At 32.8% G+C, this 19,200-nt stretch overlaps 1 long non-coding RNA gene across 1 annotated transcript; it reads left to right on the forward strand.

The window, feature by feature from the left end:
- Positions 1-361: 361 nt before the first annotated feature.
- Positions 362-9,247, forward strand: LOC126740913 (uncharacterized). Its single transcript, XR_007662057.1, has 2 exons — positions 362-7,903; positions 8,009-9,247. It is a non-coding gene; the product is annotated as an uncharacterized LOC126740913 (long non-coding RNA).
- Positions 9,248-19,200: the final 9,953 nt, after the last annotated feature.

Raw genomic sequence — 19,200 nt, forward strand, 5'->3', positions numbered from 1 at the left:
AGCCCTTCTGACAATAGCTGTGTCGGAAAATTTTAAACAGTGCTACAGCTATCACACCAGTCTTTTTCTGCCTGGTACAAACTGAGATTTAAGTCGCAAAATATTTGATCAAAAATAGCGTACGATAATTTTTTTCAAACTGTTATTATCGCAGTGCTTTAAATGTTTTGTATATAATTGAGCTTTGGTATAAAAAATAGTTTTTAAATATTTTCTCTTTGTTCAAATTCTTTGATCTTCTTTGACCGCACTTGCATTCGAGTTTTCTTCTGTTATAGAAGCAACAGAAGAAAACAAAATAGAGTCTTTTTAAACCAATCACGAACCATGTCATCTTTTAAATCAAACGTATTTAATAAAATTTTCTTGCAGGCTAACTTTTTTCATTAGTTTTGTTCCTTAAATAATATTAATAAATTCAACTTCTTCTTGATGATTCTTTACTTTTCGATGACCTTTTGGTCTTCTTTTCTTTTCTATCAAAACCTACAGAAAGCTTTTAAGACTTCATGCATTTTAAAGATATACACTTGTCTATTACCTTTTTTTCTGGTCGCTTTATTCCGCAGGATACTATGCGATCCTTATCTCTTTGGAAGCGTGTTCCACTCGAAGCATTCTTTTAGATTGTTTTGGCTACCCGTTTCAGTTTTCCAAATCCTTGTTCCTCTTTCTGCGTCTTACTCTAATTTCTTTATTTTTTTTATACGGTCCGTTTTTCCTTCATTGTTAGCAGTTTTATCTGAAAAATCTGGATCTTCTTCAATGATAAAATCGTCTCATGGATAATGTTTAAACTGTAGTTAAGGTGGGTAAATTGCCTGTTTCCAATAAAAGAGTTTGCTCTAAAGAGGAAGTATCTGAAAGAAAGAAAGAAAGAAAGAAAATGTGCTATATTACGTAAGAATAATCTTGTGTACAAGCATCTTACAAGCTAAAAAAACAATAAAAAAAACAAAAAAACAAATACAATTACAAAAATTGACAAAACAATGAACAAAATTAAACACAAAAAGACAAAACTTTTTGAACATACTTAAATTAAAGATAACTAAATAAAACAATCAATTACTAAATAAAGGTAAACTTGTTGACAAAACTAAAGAAGAAAAAAGGAAAAAAAGAAAACTTTCCAACATGTCCAAGGTTAAAACCTATCATTAAAAAAGTCATCCAGGTTATAATATGCCTTAGCCAATAAAAGCGACTTTAATTCTCTTTTAAATTTTTTAACATCCGATATATGTCTAACACACAGAGGAACATGATTGTAAATTTTTTTACTTATGTAAATTAATGAGTTTTTGGTAAGGGAAGACGTAGGAATAGGTAGGGGAACATCATTTACACGACGAGTCAAATGGCCAGTGTCAGAGGGTAGTTTGGGAATTTTGTGAATAAGAGCAGCTGTTTCTAAGATAAAGAGTGAAAAAAGAGTTAGGATTTTTTCAAAAATGAAGAGGGGTTTGCAAGAATCTCTTAACTTAGCAGAACACAGGTATCTAACTGCTTTTTTTTGAATAACAAAGATAATGTTAAGTAGCCCCTTATTGGTTAAACCCCAAAAAGGCAAGCCATACCGAATATGAGGTTCAATAAGTGAAAAGTACACTGAACGTGCAACCACCCCTCCCAGCTCTTGTTTTGCTATTCTTACTGCGAAACATCCAGAAGATAATTTCCCAGCTAAATGTAAAATATGATCTTCAAACCGAAGGCGACCATCAATGGTAATTTCTAGGAACTTGCAGCACTCTTTATTCTGCAAGAGGGAATTTTCGTCAAACATCAGACCCTGAACATCGCACTTAAACCCCATAATAGACGTCTTTCTTACATTAAACACGAGCCTGTTGGAAGCACACCACCCTGATAAAATCTGAAGGTCTTCAAGGATACAAGTCTTAATATAGTCAGAATTTTTATGGCTCCATAGTATGGTGGTATCATCAGCAAACTGAACCACCTTGCCCTGCAGTTTCAATGAACTCAAGTCATCCACATACAGTAAAAATAACAGTGGTCCCAACACTGAACCCTGGGGAACGCCGCATTTTAGGGATCTAGAAGCAGACAAACGCCCAGACACTGAAACCTTCTGAGTACGATTTGATAGATAGGACTCAAGCCATCGCAACGCTACGCCTCTAAAACCATATTTATCGAGCTTAGATAACAGTCAAATGCTTTGGATAGATCACAAAACACTGCCGCCGATGACTCTCCAGAATTCAAGGACACATAGACGCTCTCCAAAAAGCTAAAAACAGCATCATGAGTCCCTTTACCGGCTTGAAATCCAAACTGATTTGCAGACAAAATGCCATTATGATGTGAAAAGGACAAAATTCTGCTTTTTGCAAGTTTTTCAATTATCTTCGAGAGGGTAGACAAAATAGAAATGGGACGGAAATTACAAGGCTGATCCAAATCTCCACCCTTATGAAGAGGGATAACCACTGCCTCTTTTAAACATGAAGGAAAAATTCCATTATGTAAAGAATTGTTTATGGCAGAAACTAAAGCATTTAAGGCTGAATCAGGCAAAAAGAGTAACAACCTCGAAGATATCCCATCAGCTCCAGATGATTTATGGTTTTTTAGGCGTTTGATTTCATTTTTTACTTCGGTAAGTTCGACAGGATGAAAGAAAAATGAATGCTCAACCGACACTTTTTGAAGATAGTGTAAGAGATCAATGTTACTACGAATGCCCTTGAGCAAGATATTAGGTATATCACAATAATAGTCGTTTAAAATGTCAGGTCTTAACTCCGGTTCCGATACTTTTCTATGGCAATGTCTAAAATCATTAATAATCGACCAACACTCTCTTTGCCTATTTGATGACATATTTAAGCGATCCCTATAATAATTAGATTTTGCTGCTTTAATTGTCTTTCTGTACAGACTACGGTATTTCTGATGATATACAAGGATATTTTCATTTGTGGTATATTTGCACAATTTAGTCAAACAACGGAGGTTTTTAGCAGAAATTCTAAGGCCTCTTGTAACCCATGGTTTTCGTTTCTTAGTTTTAAGCCTCATTTTAGGAAAGTACTGATTGATCTTATCACACAGAACTTGAAAAAATAAAGTAAGTGGATCAGAAGCCGTTTCAAGTGCATTCCAATTTACCGAAGCTGTAGCAGCAGAAAAAGCATTGAAATTTCTCCTGCTGAAAATTCTTCCCATATAATGAGATGAAGATGATACAGTATTATATGGCATTTTAGCAAGAATAGCTTCATGGTCGGAAATACCAGATGGGAGTACTGTGCATAAAACGTCATCAAAATTTGTACAGAAATAGTCAATTGTAGTTGCAGATGAAGAAGTTATTCGTGTGGGAGAAAGAACGTGCATTTTCAAGTCGTAAGAATTTAAAATACTTAAAAGAGAAGTACGTGGCAAGGTTTCATCAGTGTAGTTGATATTAAAGTCACCAGCCAATATAACCTTAGAGTGTAGGGACAACTGGGATAAAATAGAATCAAGTTTGTCCAGAAACATAGACATATCTCCTGTAGGTGGCCTATAAACACAAAGAATATATAAATTAAAACGCTTACAAAAAGAAAGAGAGAATTCAAAAACATTCTCTAACAGAAGATGATCATACTTATCAATATTACAAAAAATCGTTTCAATTGTTTGCCTAGCCAAGATCATGGTTCCTCCATGTATAGATTGTTGACGACAAAAATTTGATATAGGAACATAATCAGATATTAAAAAACATTCACTAGGCCTCAACCAGTGCTCAGTCAGAAGTACAATATCTGAATTAATATTTTCTGTTACTTTATTTCTTTTTAGAAGATGCTTATGTATGTCTTCACAGAGGCCTTCCTCTCGAAATATTTGCTGCTTAATGTTGCTCTGGTCTAAATATGAAGCACTTCAAATTAAAGTCCATTATTTCATCAGTGCTCATGTGCGACTTCAGCGAGGACTTCATCTTGAAATATTTGCTGTTGAACGTTGCTCAGCGAATTATTCAGCGGATTAGAATCCCAACTGTGGCACCATTTAGTTCATAAACTTCACTAAACTCTGTGGATAATACAGTTTTAAAAATACATAATTAAGATGATTTGATCTGACATATGGCAATTTACATTTTCATACCCTTCGAGTCCAAGTAAGAGATCTAATTATCTATACTACAAGTACTTGTAGATTATATGACACACCATCCGGTGTAATATATATTTTAAATACTAAATAATTCTGTATAGTAGATTTTACGTTTATTGAACATTCATTTATTTGAAACATTTGAACATCATTTATTGAACATTCAAAATACTATTTTTGCTTCGAACATTGGAAAGATTGTTTGTCTTTAACATGCATATCGTCCATAATACTTGATTTAGTTTAAAATGGGTTATGCTCATTCGACGTGGAATTTCATGTTTTATTGATTTATAAAATAACATTTTTACAGGAATGCTTAGTTTAGGAGTTATTATCATAAAACTGAAAAAAGCCAAGAAGTTCTTGAGACACCCTGTTTATAGCACAAGCAAAACATTGGTGCAAACCTTAAAAAGTCTTTTTATATGCAAATAATAATAACAGCATTTCGAACTTTCCGAAAATTATTTAGCCTACACCTCCTTTTTTGGTCTACGTTGCCTGGCCTATTAGCGAAGTTCTTGTTTAAGAATAAGGATAGATGGAAAAAAAGTCACGTAAAAAATTAAACTTTCGTCTCGTGATACTTATTTGAAAGAACAAGCACTACATCCAAAATCATTTATCCGCTGGTTCAATCATACTTATATATCTATAATATCTTATGCATTCATATAGCTGTGTTTTTGGATTTTTTCTACTGTGCAAGAAAAAGAACATATAATATGAGCAGCAATCTTTATAAATGCAATTTTGATAACACCGATACTTTAAACAAAAATACTACCTATAGAGGCTACTGAGAAAATAGGGCATTCGTTTTGGACATCCCAAAAAATCGCAGTAATTCTCTGATTTTTCCAACATATTATAACTTCAACTAAGTCACATTTTCATTTTGTCTTATCTGGGACCAGAACAAAATAAAAAACTCATAGAGAGAATTTGTTTTTTCATTGGAAACTTTTATAAAATAAACACACAATTATTAGTACATCTTATCAATTCCAACATATTTTTGTTATAGCCAGTCGGAGATCACGGTTGGCTTTATTTTTTTTTTCATTACTTATCGCTTTACTTTACTTCTTTAACGTCCAGTTTATGTAAGGTCTATATTAGAAGGATTTCCTGCTTATCCTTCTATTTCAAAACCAGAACATCTCTCTTAATCTGAAAAGTAATTTTGCTCAGTTTACACAAGATAAATCCCTTTTCGATTCTTTCCCAGAGTTCCTGCCAAATAAGTCTACGCACTTATGTAGGAAATCTGTCAGCTGGAGTCTTCATATTATAGTAGTTGTCCATGTACAACGTGTAATCCTTATTGAGGTTTGGCTCGTATAATTTCGTGACTATTGATTGGATGTATCCATCAGGAGTGCCAAGTTCATTTAACTTTATTCCAAATTTTGAACTTTTGTTTAGAATGTCCTACCGGAATACTAATTGCCCACGCCACAGTAAAATTTTTTTGTATCTTTCCTCTAATATAATTTATAACCTCTTCGATTTTGTATAAACGAGATGCTTTTTCATTTTCTCTATTGTAAAAGCACAAGTACCTCAAAATCTCTTCCAATATGTTTCTCGACATTGCTCTGCTAAACACTGGATGAGCATAAAGTATTCCAATAGCATTTGAAGCTAGGAATTTTGATTTGTTCCATTAGAATAAAGTCCAATAAAACGGCGGAAGGCTTCAGAAGAAGGTGGCTTCCACCTGTTGATTGTAGAATGCTTCTGCAATACATTTTCTACAATCTCCATTACTCGAAATTTTTCTGAAGAGTGTGTCATCAAACCCAAATACCTCACATGCAGGAGAATCGTCTGGAACAATCACTTTTATAACTTTCCCGTAAATTCATAGATTTTTTATTTTTCTTTGATTTCTGTCCAACATGAAACATCTTCTGTCATGGCCAACGAAAAGGTATCGTTGGCTAATGGATTGTGTGACTGGTTTTCATTACTATCACTATCAACGAAATCTTCATATTCCTCACTATTAAGAGAGGCGAGATCTTGAATTTTAAGCCTAGTTCATAAGTTCGGTACGCTAAGCAGTCACAAGTAACACATACGCAAGGAAAATAAACTAGAAAATATTCAAATGGAGCTATTTATAATTTACCATAGAACGCAATCCGTAGGTCTTATTTTCAGTAAGTTTTAAAGTTCACTTTCATTTCTTGCGTCATACTTTTTACAGAATCATGAGTAACCGATAAATAGTAATAAAAATAACAAAAAAACACTTAAAAAAAAGAACTCAAGCCATGCATAGAAAATTATAAAGTAATACGTACTATGTTAATTATTAACAAAATTAAATTTGACTCCAGCTAAATAATTGACTTTTATTGCACAAATAGCTTGAATTCTGCTACGCTTCTTACTCTTATGTTTTTAATTTATGAATGCGCAGGATCCATACTGCTTGTGGCTTACTTCTTACTTCTTATATATTACTTCATAACGCACACAGTACCACAGAAAATCCCCCTTTAGAAAAGAAAGTTAAATGGAAGGAGCGTGTCGGGTTGTTTTGAGGTTGTCCAATCGAAAGAGGGCGCGGAACGTAATTTTGCGATTCGTTGCAGAGACTGTTTTGTTTCATGTGTTCTCCAATAGATGAGGCACTCTGTATTTTTTAATTTGGGTTTTTCCCGATTAGCCTTTTGTTCTGGCTGCTATTATCATCGCTATCCTTACGTTAAACCTCATTTCGATTACAATATTTTCCGTAAAGACATTTAATTGAGAGACTAAAGTAATAAACAATATAAACTTATTATCCCCACTAATATTTAGTGTCCAGTGCCTGCCAAACGAGATTAGTGCTCTTCACAAAATAGGAATTAGCTACCTATTTTATTTATAGGTAGAATTCATTCTACCCACAATGATTGTCAGACCAAAACACTGTAAGACACAAACAAGTATCAAAGCACTAAGAGAAGCTAGGTTGTCCCAGGTGATTCATTAATGCTGTGACGGGGTAGCATATTTCAGAATCTGTGAAATATGTACCATAAATGTACATGGAGGTAGCCATATTTTCTAATTATTATTCATTTGTAGTACTGCACATAATTAATTTTATGCCTAAAAAGAATATTGGTGTTTTTTATAAAAAAAAAAATTAAATTAAAATGCTTTGGAATTACAACACCTATGATACCTAAGGAAGTTTCATCAATCCAATAAAAAGAAAATTATTCAATTTTTTTTATTGGATTAATAAAACTGCAGCCAAAACCGCAAGCAAATCGGAAAACCCATAATGAAACATACAGTATCTTCATCTATCGGAGATTGAATGAAACAAAACAACTTCTGCAATGTACGGCAAATCGATGACATGCCACGCCATCTTTCGATTAAGCGGACAACTGAAAACAACCCGACACATTTGTTCCATTCACTTTCATTTCTAAAGGGGGATGCTATGTTTTGTGTACAGTACGGAATCTATGCCAAAACAACACACATGTCATATAAACGTCTTCACCAAAACTACATTTTTTTCCGACACATATGCGAGTCCAAGCGATGTGTCGGACCTATCTAGAGGTGTAGATCACGTCAAAATTTCAGACCGCTCTCTATAGCACAAACGATTTACAGATCCATTGAGTATGATGGAATTTTGAGTATGGTCGAGTATGGTGAATATCCGATATATGATCCAGCACTTGGCTCATATCCAGACGCTGGTCTGTGACAAGAATCGCTGTTGCGAACGTATTAAGTAACTCAATTTATGTAACATACTATTAATTTAAGACTTTTTTTAGTGAATATATCGAGGAACTAAAAAAAAGTAAAAAATATCTGTAAACAATTTCTTTTATAGGGAAGGAGAAACAAACTTGGTTTCACTTTCACTTGCCCTCTCCTACCCCCAGCCATCACAACTTGATAATCTGGATCATCTGCTTGTGATACTTTATCTAAAAGTTTGAAAAAATGCTTTTGAACCCTATCTTGTAAAGCTGCCTTTGTTGTAGTAATTTTTTATTGATTTAATGATATTATTTCTTTATTAAATTAAAATTGCATTTTTTATTAGATATGGCCCACTAAAATACGATCCTATACATCATATTTGACTGGATTTTAATGATATTTGACGATTTCAGCTAACTACGCTTACTCAAGCTACTTAAAAATCGGACAATTAGAAAGTTTTGATAATCATGGCTAATAGTGGACTTTTTCAATTCGAAATTTGGTAAAACATATTATGTTTTGAAAACAGTATACACTCCAGTGGAAAATTGCGTTTTAAAAATAAATTCGCCATTTATATTGTGTATTATTTTCTCTTAACATAAAGTATACATGGCTTATTTATATTTTAATTTATTAAAGAATATATTAAATGAAATCATTTTTATATAAGAAACAAATTATTATAAAATATCAAAATCTATGTTATTTTCTTATTCTATGATTTCTACCTACAACAAACTAGTCATAAGTTTTTAAATTATATATAAGGATACTAATAGTATATAATAGCATTTTATGCACAAACACGTATGTTTCGGAAAAATAATCTACAATTTAGTATTTAATTTAAATAAGGGAAGTTGTGTAAGAAAAAACTGAATACGCTTAGATATTAAACAGTACACATCAATATATTTATAAAATTAAACTTAAAAAAACCTATTTATATTGTAAATTATAAGGTAATTAAACATTGTTATATTTGGCTTTTGTCAGGTCTTCATTATAAGTCTTCCATAAGAGGGGTCGTACTAAGTCTGTTAGACTTTTTCTTTATTTAATATGCAACGAAACAAGTGGTGCTAAATAACTAACAAACAATTAAAAACATGGTCTATTTAGATCATGCTTTCAATTGCCGGCTTTTGTGCCAAATGGTGACTAAAAATGCCAGAGCCCGCATTTTTTGTCACGTTTATTCCCCTCTTTATCTTCTGTTACATAATAAAAGAAATAGGGTTATAAGAAAATTATAATTATATCTGTCTATACTCCTGTCCTATATTCTTGTGTCCTTGTGATTAATATTAATAATATTAAAAAGTAAATTTATCAAAAAGGTAATAAAAACTTACATCTATATACGTGTTTTTTTTATTTCCATAATATCTAACTATACAGGGTGTTCATTTGAAAACTTCCCACCACGGATTTATCGAAAACCACTGTTTAAAAAAAAAAACGCCGAAATACGTCAAAAGGTTTGTCAAGGGGGACAGCTTTCTAACCTAAAATTACTTCACCCCGTTTTACCCTCTGCCCCCCAGGGTCATCCCTTAAAAATTTTAAATGGCAAGGGGTATCGACTTTAAAAGGTCTTTCGAAGTCTTTTATTTTGACGTTTGATTTTTTTAAACCGGTCGATTCGTTTTCGAGAAATATAGGAATATCTTTGTTTATCTTAATTTGTTCAGATAGAAAACAAAAACATGAAAATATCAGTTTTCATTTCAATAAGTGTTCAAAATGTTGCCCGTTTTTGGCCAAACAATGATATAGGCGATGTTCAAATTCCTGACGGACATTTTCAAAAACATGTTGTGGGATTTCATGGCAGCTGTCGATGATGCGTTGACGAAGTTCATCCAAACTTTCAGGTTGGGGAGTAAACACAATAGATTTCAAATCTCTAACGGCGTTATATCAGGAGATCTAGCAGGCCATTCTATAGGTCCCCTTCGCCTTATCTATTTATCTGGAAACTCGTCGTCTAGCCATTGCCGAACGGGAAGAACATAGTGAGGAGGAGCGCCGTCTTGCTGGAAATATATTTTAGCCTCATCAAGTATAGGGTTTCCATCATCATCGATTTGGTTTTCAATGGATATTTATAGGTATAGTAAGGGTATTTTTTTACCAAATATGAATTTTATTCCTCAGCTTAGTCAGAATACCAGACATTTAATACACAGACATTTAATCAAAAACATCAGAATTCTCAACAACAAAATAGTTTTAAGCAACGATTTCCTTCTCAACCAGTCTACGTACAGCCAGGACAAAATTTTCCAACAAATTCACAAGGTTTTTGGAAAACCCAAAAATGTATTGGCCCCACAAAGAAAATTGAATCCAAGACTTTTGCCAAAACCAACCCCCATGTCTTTAAAATCTGCTGGACCCTCACGTATGCACCAGCAAGTACAAAATTATTTTCAACCCTCCGTTCCTAGAAACTTCTTTTCTCAGGAGCTGACAAATCTACAGACAGATAATGACCCGCTGGCACTCCAACATTTAAATGAGTATTATGATGAAGAATTGTATGACACTGAGCAACATGACATTCCTATAATGCACGAGGAAGTTCTTACGCCTCCTGTTTCTTCAACTAATCCAAATTTAAAAAATCAATTTTTTTTCGAAATAGCCTCTATAGATCCATCGACCTAAACAATATTGACCAAAAGGTAGAAGTACCCTAATTATTTTTGCCAAAAATACAAATAACAGTTTTAATTGACTTCGGAGCATCTGAATCAATAATGAATCTTAGTTAGTAGTACAAGTCTGCAACATACTTGTAACCTGATTTGCTTTTTTGTGAACCCTTTGAAATCACGTCATGCAGAAAAACTTATCGTGAAAATTGCAGTATTAAAATTTCTCTTCTACAAGGAATTAATTTACCCCTTAAAATGCGTGTCCTTAAATGGCACACAGATTTTAACGCACCAAAGATCTAAAAAATCTAAATGCTATTTTAGACTATCAAAATAGATGTCTTACACTTCAAGGAAATAAAAAATTACAATTTTCATTAGCATAAACCTTTTCTAAGACCAATTGAAAATTTAAATAGCAATGCCCTAACTATACCCGTAAATCTCGAAAGCGGAGATGCTATTTCTGCCCTCTTTTCAAATTAACAATCACGTGATAATTCCGGATAGCCTAATAACGGTCAAAAATGGATTCTGTAGAATCCAAATCCACTTCCTAGCCATAACATCAATTTTGATCAAAGAATGAGAGTTATTCGCCAAGATCATTTTGAAATAATTGATCCACCTACAAACAACATATCCTTTAATATTCAGATCCAGTTACGCTTAAATCATTTAAACGATTTAGAAATTAACAAAATAGTGCCCTCCCTTATGTCAAGAGTTTAAAGATGTAATGTTCTCTGAAGATTTTGACTTAACTTTTACTAGCCAAACTAAACATTACACATTGATACAACAAATGGCCACCCTATATATATACAAGATTTTTTCGCCACCCACCATCCATGTTACCAGAAATACAAAAACAAATTCAAAAACTTCTGGATAATACAATAATTAGGCCATCTATTTCTCCTTACTCTGATCCTGTCTGGATTGTTTCGAAAAAGGCCGACGCTTCCGGTAAACAAACATTTCGAATGTTAATAGATTACCGAAAATAAAGGAAGCTACTATCGAAAATAAGTATCCCTTGCCCAGAATTGAGGATATCTTAGATAATCTAGGTAAATGTACTTATTTTACGACCCTTGACCTTGCTCAAGGCTTTCACCCAATCGTCTTCATCTTCTCTAAATCCCTTCCTGAGCATATCGATCATATCGGAAGAATCTTCAAAAAAATTCCGAGAAGTTAATCTCAAAGTTCAATTAGACAAATCAGAAATTTTGTCAAAAGAAGTTGCTTTTTTAAGTCACATTATAACCCCTGAAGGTATAATGCCAAATCCATTTAAAATTCAGGCTATACGATATCCAATGCCAAAATCTCCCAAAGAGATAAAATCCCTTTTTGGTGTAGTTGGATATTATCGAAGATTTATAAAAAAATTTTCCACTAAACATTTTCGCCCCTATTTGTATGGTCAGAAATTTACCATTGAAACAGATCACAATCCTTTGTGTGGCTATCAAAGATCAAAGAGCCCAATTCGCGACTAATACGTTAATTTATTACGCTAAATTAAAATTAGAGGAATTTCATTTTGAAATCAGATATAAAAAAGGCAAAGAAAACTTCGTTGCCGATGCCCTTTCACGTGTCGACATAAACGCTTGAGAAAAACGAGCCAATAGCCCCTAATACCGACAACACAGTTGCTAATCTTGCTAATTTTGATCTCGCTGATTTCACTTTTAATGAAAGATATAACGAAGTTATCGCTGAAACCCTTGAACAACCTCAAAATAATGCCGATGACCCTAGAAGAGATGACATAGACTCTAATGCTACGGTACACTCTACCAATGATACAAACGAAAAATATTTACCAATCTCTGAACTCCCTATAAATTATTAATCCTCAAGTTTAGTTATCGAGTTTGGAAGTAAATTCCTGCATAAATATACAAAACCATTTAAAAAGAACCACCATTTTATCAGAGTCGAAAAATATAAACTTTTAGAATATTTTAGCAGAATCCTAAAAGAAATTATCCGACCTGATATACATTTTGTCTTGTATATTCCAAATTCCGATTTAAAAGATGAATTTCAGAAATATATTGCAGCCAACCTTAATGCTAGTGCGAGGCTTCATATTTCAAATATTTACTTAACTGAAATTAAAAACCAAGAACAAAAAAAAGACATAATTACATAAAAGATATATGTCTTTTTATATAATATATAAAAAAAACAGCAGTATAAAATTAATTATGAAGACCCACTACTCTCTGAAAAACCATTTAAAACACTACACCTCGACCTATTCCAATTTTCAAATTGTTACTTTTTAACAATTATTGATTCTTTTTCCAAATATGCTCAAGCATATTATATTTCAGACAGTGGCGAAGCGTGAACTTTTCTTTCGGGTAGACAAACAATAAAAATTGTTAATTAGACAAAAATGTGTATTCAATATTATTCACTTTAATGAAATAGAGAATGAAAGCGCATGAAATATTAACTCAAAGAGAAAAATATGTAGTGATATAAAAAAGAAAAAAATAATTACTACTAGCATAAAAAGATAGATAGATAAAAATAAATACTACTTACAAAAAAAACACAACATAGGTATAACCATAACTTATAAAACCATAATATCCATTATTTTAAAATTAATTAAAGACAAATAAAAACACAACTAAAATACAATTGCCAATATCAAACAGTCGTTCATAAATAACCCCTAAAATATCCACTAAAAAAATCTTTTCTATACACCCAAAAATAAAAATACTAATTATTAAATTACAATAGCACGCGCCCGCACCAAATGCCAAATGCAGATTCATCAAAAAACAAAACTGAAGATGATTGCGGCCGACCAGACCAAGCGTGTCCATAAACAATAACCCTTAAGAGCATAATAAAATAGCTGGTCGACTTCGATAGACAAAAGCTCAAATGTCTTTCCCGCGAGTAAATTTTGCATACGTAATAGGCTGAATACTGATGCGGCTGAAACTCTGTCACCTGCTTGATGCGTATATGGTTCGATTAGATGCTCCAAATTTCGGAAGACAAATATCAATGTGTCTTCCTGGGGCTCGTATACATTAATTGGGTGTCAGCCCTGCATTTTTATTGGTGCGTCAGGCGGGGCGCGCCTTAGATATTATAGATAGATAGATATTATAGCCGTTTAGATACCGTTGTATAATAATAGTAAGGAGAGCGACTACATTCTGTGTTATTTTTTTTTAATTTGAATTCAACAATTACATGAAATAATTACGTAATAAATTTATGAGAAATAACTGGATAATTTTGGGTAGACAGTGTCTACCTTGTCTACTCGTACGCTTCGCCACTGATTTCAGATACAAATGCTATAACCGTCATTAATAAATTAAGACATTATTTCTCTCACACCAAAGGAAATTGTCGTAGATCAAGGATTCGAGTTTAAAAACCGATTATTTAAAGCATTTTGTGAACTCTTGTATATAGTACGTACACTATACTCCTCCTGGTAGCTCCACATCCAATAGCCCAATTGAGCGATTACACTCTACGCTCCTTGAAAAACTAAAAACCCAAAAAATGAAAAATCCTGAAGAAAGCCCACAAAATTTAATGATTTCAGCCATATTAGTGTATAATCAAAGTATTCACTCAACGACAGGTTTTTCTCCTTTTTCTTTATGAACCTTACCTCAACGAACCCAATATAAATAACGATTTAACTATTTATGAACAATACACTGAAAAACGAAAAAATTAACTTATACCATTTCACCAAAAAGTGTTTGAACAGACCCATAAAACCCAGTCCAAAAATACACAAAAACAAAATAAAGAAACAAGTCCTATTCCTGAACTATCCGAAGATCAAACTATCTATAGAAAAAATCCCTATAGGAATAAAATGAACCCATCATTTATACCGACTTAACTTAAATCTGTCAAAAACAATACTTTTACTGGAATTTCTAAGAAAAAACAAGTACCTAACAGGTCATTTTAGAAAAATTAAGAGATTAAGGAAAAATCCTTTACTTTTACAGCCTAAACCGAATTCCCAAGATCAACCCTCTAAAAGTAGATCCCCTACCGAATGATGGATTCTATATTGAGAATATAGCACCTACAATGGTCCTAAACCATTACCATCATATTTACGTATATTTTAATTTAACTAGCATTAGGTTTACTTTAGCAGAATTAACTTCTAATCTCTATATATTTAATAATTTTACAAATAGCTATAATAATACCATAAAATCACTTTTCCTAATTCCTACAGGCAAATAAGGAATTAAATAACACATATGATTCTTATGAGAAACTCAATTAACACCTTATCTCGCAAAAAACGCGGATCAGTAAACTTTCTTGGAAGCTACATTAAATTATTTACCGTTAATTTAGACAATGATGACGCTTCGATGCATAAGATTAAAGAACTAAGTTCATTCGCCACTTATATAACTGCTAGATTCCAGGAAAATGTAAATATAATAAATGAGAACTGTAAGAAAATTAAAGCTAACGTACATATGTTAAACGACACCATTAGACTTTTAGTAGAAATGCAAAATCAAATTTTACAATTTAAAAATGTGCACTCTTACCTAGAAAAATTATTGCGCACGTTAACTTTTGCCCATTTAGAATGTCTAGATCTCGAAATTTTGAATACTAAAGAAGTTACTGAAATTTGGAAATATTTAGAAATTCAATATTTAAAAAATCTTTTATGACCCATAAGGCATATTGTGACACCAATACTTTCTTTGGGGGTTGTCGCTTAATTAATACTACTGTGTTGGGCTTTAATGAACAGATGGTATATTGAGTTGCCTAGATGTTACAATTCTGGTGTCTACGTGACAACTAACTATTAGTCATAGAGTAATTAAAAGTATTTAATATTCATTTCTCTATGCTATTAGTACATTTTATTAGCTATGCAATTACAATAACACACTATGCTGAGTCGTTGTTTCTCAGCCCACGCGCGCTTCGGATGTCTAGCTCGTACAGGGTGGTCTCTCAAATAGGTGGCCTGTCGTCACACACCCCCTTCTTGAAAGAAAAACGTCAACCTCGACGCTTGATGAGCATCGACCTCTCGTCAGCGTTTGTGTTCTGGACTGCAACAATCAACATCTATAACAAAAAGAAAAAAAACAGTATACTTCTTTAAAACACACAAAATAAAAAAAGAAACAATAAACTTATTTCATAACTTAAACCTAGTTTGACTTTTCCCTAACGTCTGGGTAGCCACGGACGACTGAGAAGCGCTCAATGAAATCCCGGTCATTTCATTAATCGTATCAATTTCCTCCGTGTTACCTTTCGTTTCTCTTAAACGTCCTTTTTTCACATATTTAAAGCAAGCCCAAAAAATAAAAACTTTTAATTACCAATAAAATTAGAACGGCAGCGTTTACATAATTTAAAATTACACTTACTTCGCTCATTGCCGTTGCTACTGGAGTATACCCTAAACCTAATAAATATGGATTTCTTATAATTACTACGAAAAACAAAGCGGTTGTTATAACATTTATAATCGTAAGCAAATTCCAAGTATAATGATACCTAAAACTATACAATTTATCACTACCTACATACTTAGCTCCCAGCATATCTGGCATTATTTTGCTTAAATTTGGATTTTCAAAAGTTGGTAAAGATTTCTTCCAATTATCGTTTAAACATTCAGAAAAATTGTCAAAAACTAAATTGGTGTGTTGTTACAGGTTTCATTTTAAAAGTTTTAAACTTCGACCAAATAGCTGGTAAAACATGCCTATACTTGAAACTATCGACTGTTCTAGCATCACACGGATACGATTTATGTATCAATTGTTTTTTATTAGTATTTAATGAGCAAAAACAAGGAACTTCTATTTCTAATGCCCCTAACGGAGCTTCGTGATCTATCTTAACTTGCTGTGTATCATTTTCGCATTCAAGTAATAAATCTTTAGGTGGATACGTAACGATAAATTTTTCTGGTTCGATTTTAGTGACTAATGTTTGATTATTTTTTAGACACCATGGTTTACAATACTTTATCAAGTCAGATATTTGTATGTCTTCCGCTATTTTAGCATAACATGCTGCATTTATTATTGTTGAAAAGCTAGCTCGTGGTAACATACATAGTTTGTTATCAACTTTACATTTTTTTAGCGCAGCGCCCACTAGTACTCTAATTTCAGTTTCATACTTAGCAACCAACGTATCGTGTTCTGAGAAAATGCATACTTCATTTTGTCAAGCAAACGGAATAGGTATGACGCGATATAATTTCCAAGAATACCCACGCTGTTTTATAGGGATCTTTAAGTTTATAACTACGGATTTTTCTGTCGCGATGTACGGTGCTATGTTAAGTCGCAAGTATTTTGATACATCTTGAGGTTTAATAACAAGCTCATGGTCACCAGATAACAATACGTTTTCTAGCTGAATAAGATCCTTTTTAAAAGTCTCCATGTTTATTATTTCATTTGGAATTTTATTGTCCCTACATTGATTTATCACCTCGTACTTATTAAAAGCTTCTAAAAACCTTAGACTTTGAAAATAAATTTTAGTTACATACTGAAACAACAAATTAAACTCTTCGCTATTATTTTTTGCCTTCAAATTAAAATTACTTTCAAATTCACTTAGTTTCGAAACTATTTCCTTAGAAAACTTTTTTGTATTCCAAAAAACTGAATTAACCTGCGCGCTAAAATTTTTTATTGAATTTATGACTTTTACTAAATTTTCATGATTAAGATTTACTGCTATACCTCGTTTATCTATAGTTTTATAAAGTAGTTATAAATGGTTTTCTCATCTGCAAATAACGGTTCCATCGATCTTTTCGTCAAAACTCCACAGCACCAGTGTAAAGCTTCTCCCAAAAACTCAAAAGATCGAGAGCTACGTCTACTCGTCTTTGTTTCAGCACTTGTACTATGTCCAATACTATCATAAATTAATCGCAGATGCCTCGTTAGTATTTGATCCAGGTGTTCAGTGAAAATTTCCATTTTGACAAAGCGGTAAACTAGAGTTCTCGCAGTTTTCTGTCTTATTTATAGATTGTATGTAATAACTCGGCTGCATCGACATTTCAGTTACGTAAACTAAAGGCACCGAAGATTGATAAACCATCACGTCCGAAAGTTCTGACCAATAAACTCCCGATACCAAACTTATTTCCGTTGCACCGAAGTTGCAAACTACTAATATTACAAAAACTACTATAAAAACCCATTTTATTACTTTTTGGTTTTCGCTACATTCCCAAACTTAAATTACACGACTAAATACAACGTTTAAAATTACTCCAGTCATAAGCAGCTTTAATAAATTTATTTGTATTATTTTAAATAAAAATTACAAAACTCAATAATAATTACCTTATTGTTATTCCAATAATTGCTACCAATCAGCATAAATAAAACCTACTTATAACACGGCATAATTAGGATTTCAACATAAGTAAAATAAAATTTTATGCTCACTTTTAACGTAAATGACCTGTACTATATTTACACCTAATTATGATCGATCTACATATTTCTTCATGCGCTCCACGTGGATGGTATCTCGTAAATTTTTTATTATTCTCTTTAATTTTAATCTGATAATTGACGTCACTAATTTTGTTTATCACTTCGTAGGATCCAAACCACCGATGTAATAATTTTTCAGATTTGCCCTTTTTTCTTATAGGGGTATATACCATAACCATATCCTCTTTTTGATAAACAACTTTCCTTTTGCCTTTATAAAATCTTTCTTTTTGTCTTTGTTGTTCTGTTTCTATTCGCCTAAGGGTTTCCTCCCTCGTACTCTGAATTCTTCGTAATAACTCTTGAACATCCTCGTCCCTACTATTTTCGACTCCTAATTCGACGTCAATTGGCAACCTCTTCGCTTCTCTTCCATAAACTAAAAGAAATGGCGAGCATTTCGTCGTTTCCTGAGGCGCGGTGTTATACGCAAAAGTTACCAAATTTACATATGTGTCCCAGTCTTTTTGGTTCGTACTCACATACATTGCAAGCATGTTCGCTAACGTACCATTGTAGTGTTCGCATAACCCATTTGTACGTGAGTGGTAGGCCGTGGTTGTTGAGGGATAACTGCCTATTCCTCGTAGCAGTTCGGTTACTAATTGGGATGTAAAACATTTTCCTCGATCTGTTATAATTTGATCCGGGCATCCATGCTGACAGAAGATGATGTCTAACATAAAATTTGCTACCAATTTTGCTGTACCATTTTGCATTGGTTTTGCTATAGCCCATTTTGTTGCGTAACAAATTGCAGTTATAATAACCGTTTTGCCCAAATTAATTTTTGAAAACGGTCCCAAGATGTCAATACCTATTTTAGCGAATGGTAATCCTACTTTTATAGGCTGCATTAACCCTTGAGCCGGTTTAGGAGGACTTTTACGATGTTGACAATGAAGACATGATTTTACATACTTTTTAACCTCCTCATACATTCCAGGCCAAAAATAGCGACTTTTTATTTTACCAAATGTTTTCGCAAAAACCTAAATGTGCACCGCTCAAACAATCATCGTGACACGATATTAAAATATCAAGTTTCATTTTCTCAGGTATCACTAAAAGTTTGGTGGAGCCAGTTTTGCAATTAAATTCTT

Source organism: Anthonomus grandis, chromosome 1 (genome assembly GCF_022605725.1).
Source record: "Anthonomus grandis grandis chromosome 1, icAntGran1.3, whole genome shotgun sequence".
NCBI lineage: Eukaryota > Metazoa > Arthropoda > Insecta > Coleoptera > Curculionidae > Anthonomus > Anthonomus grandis.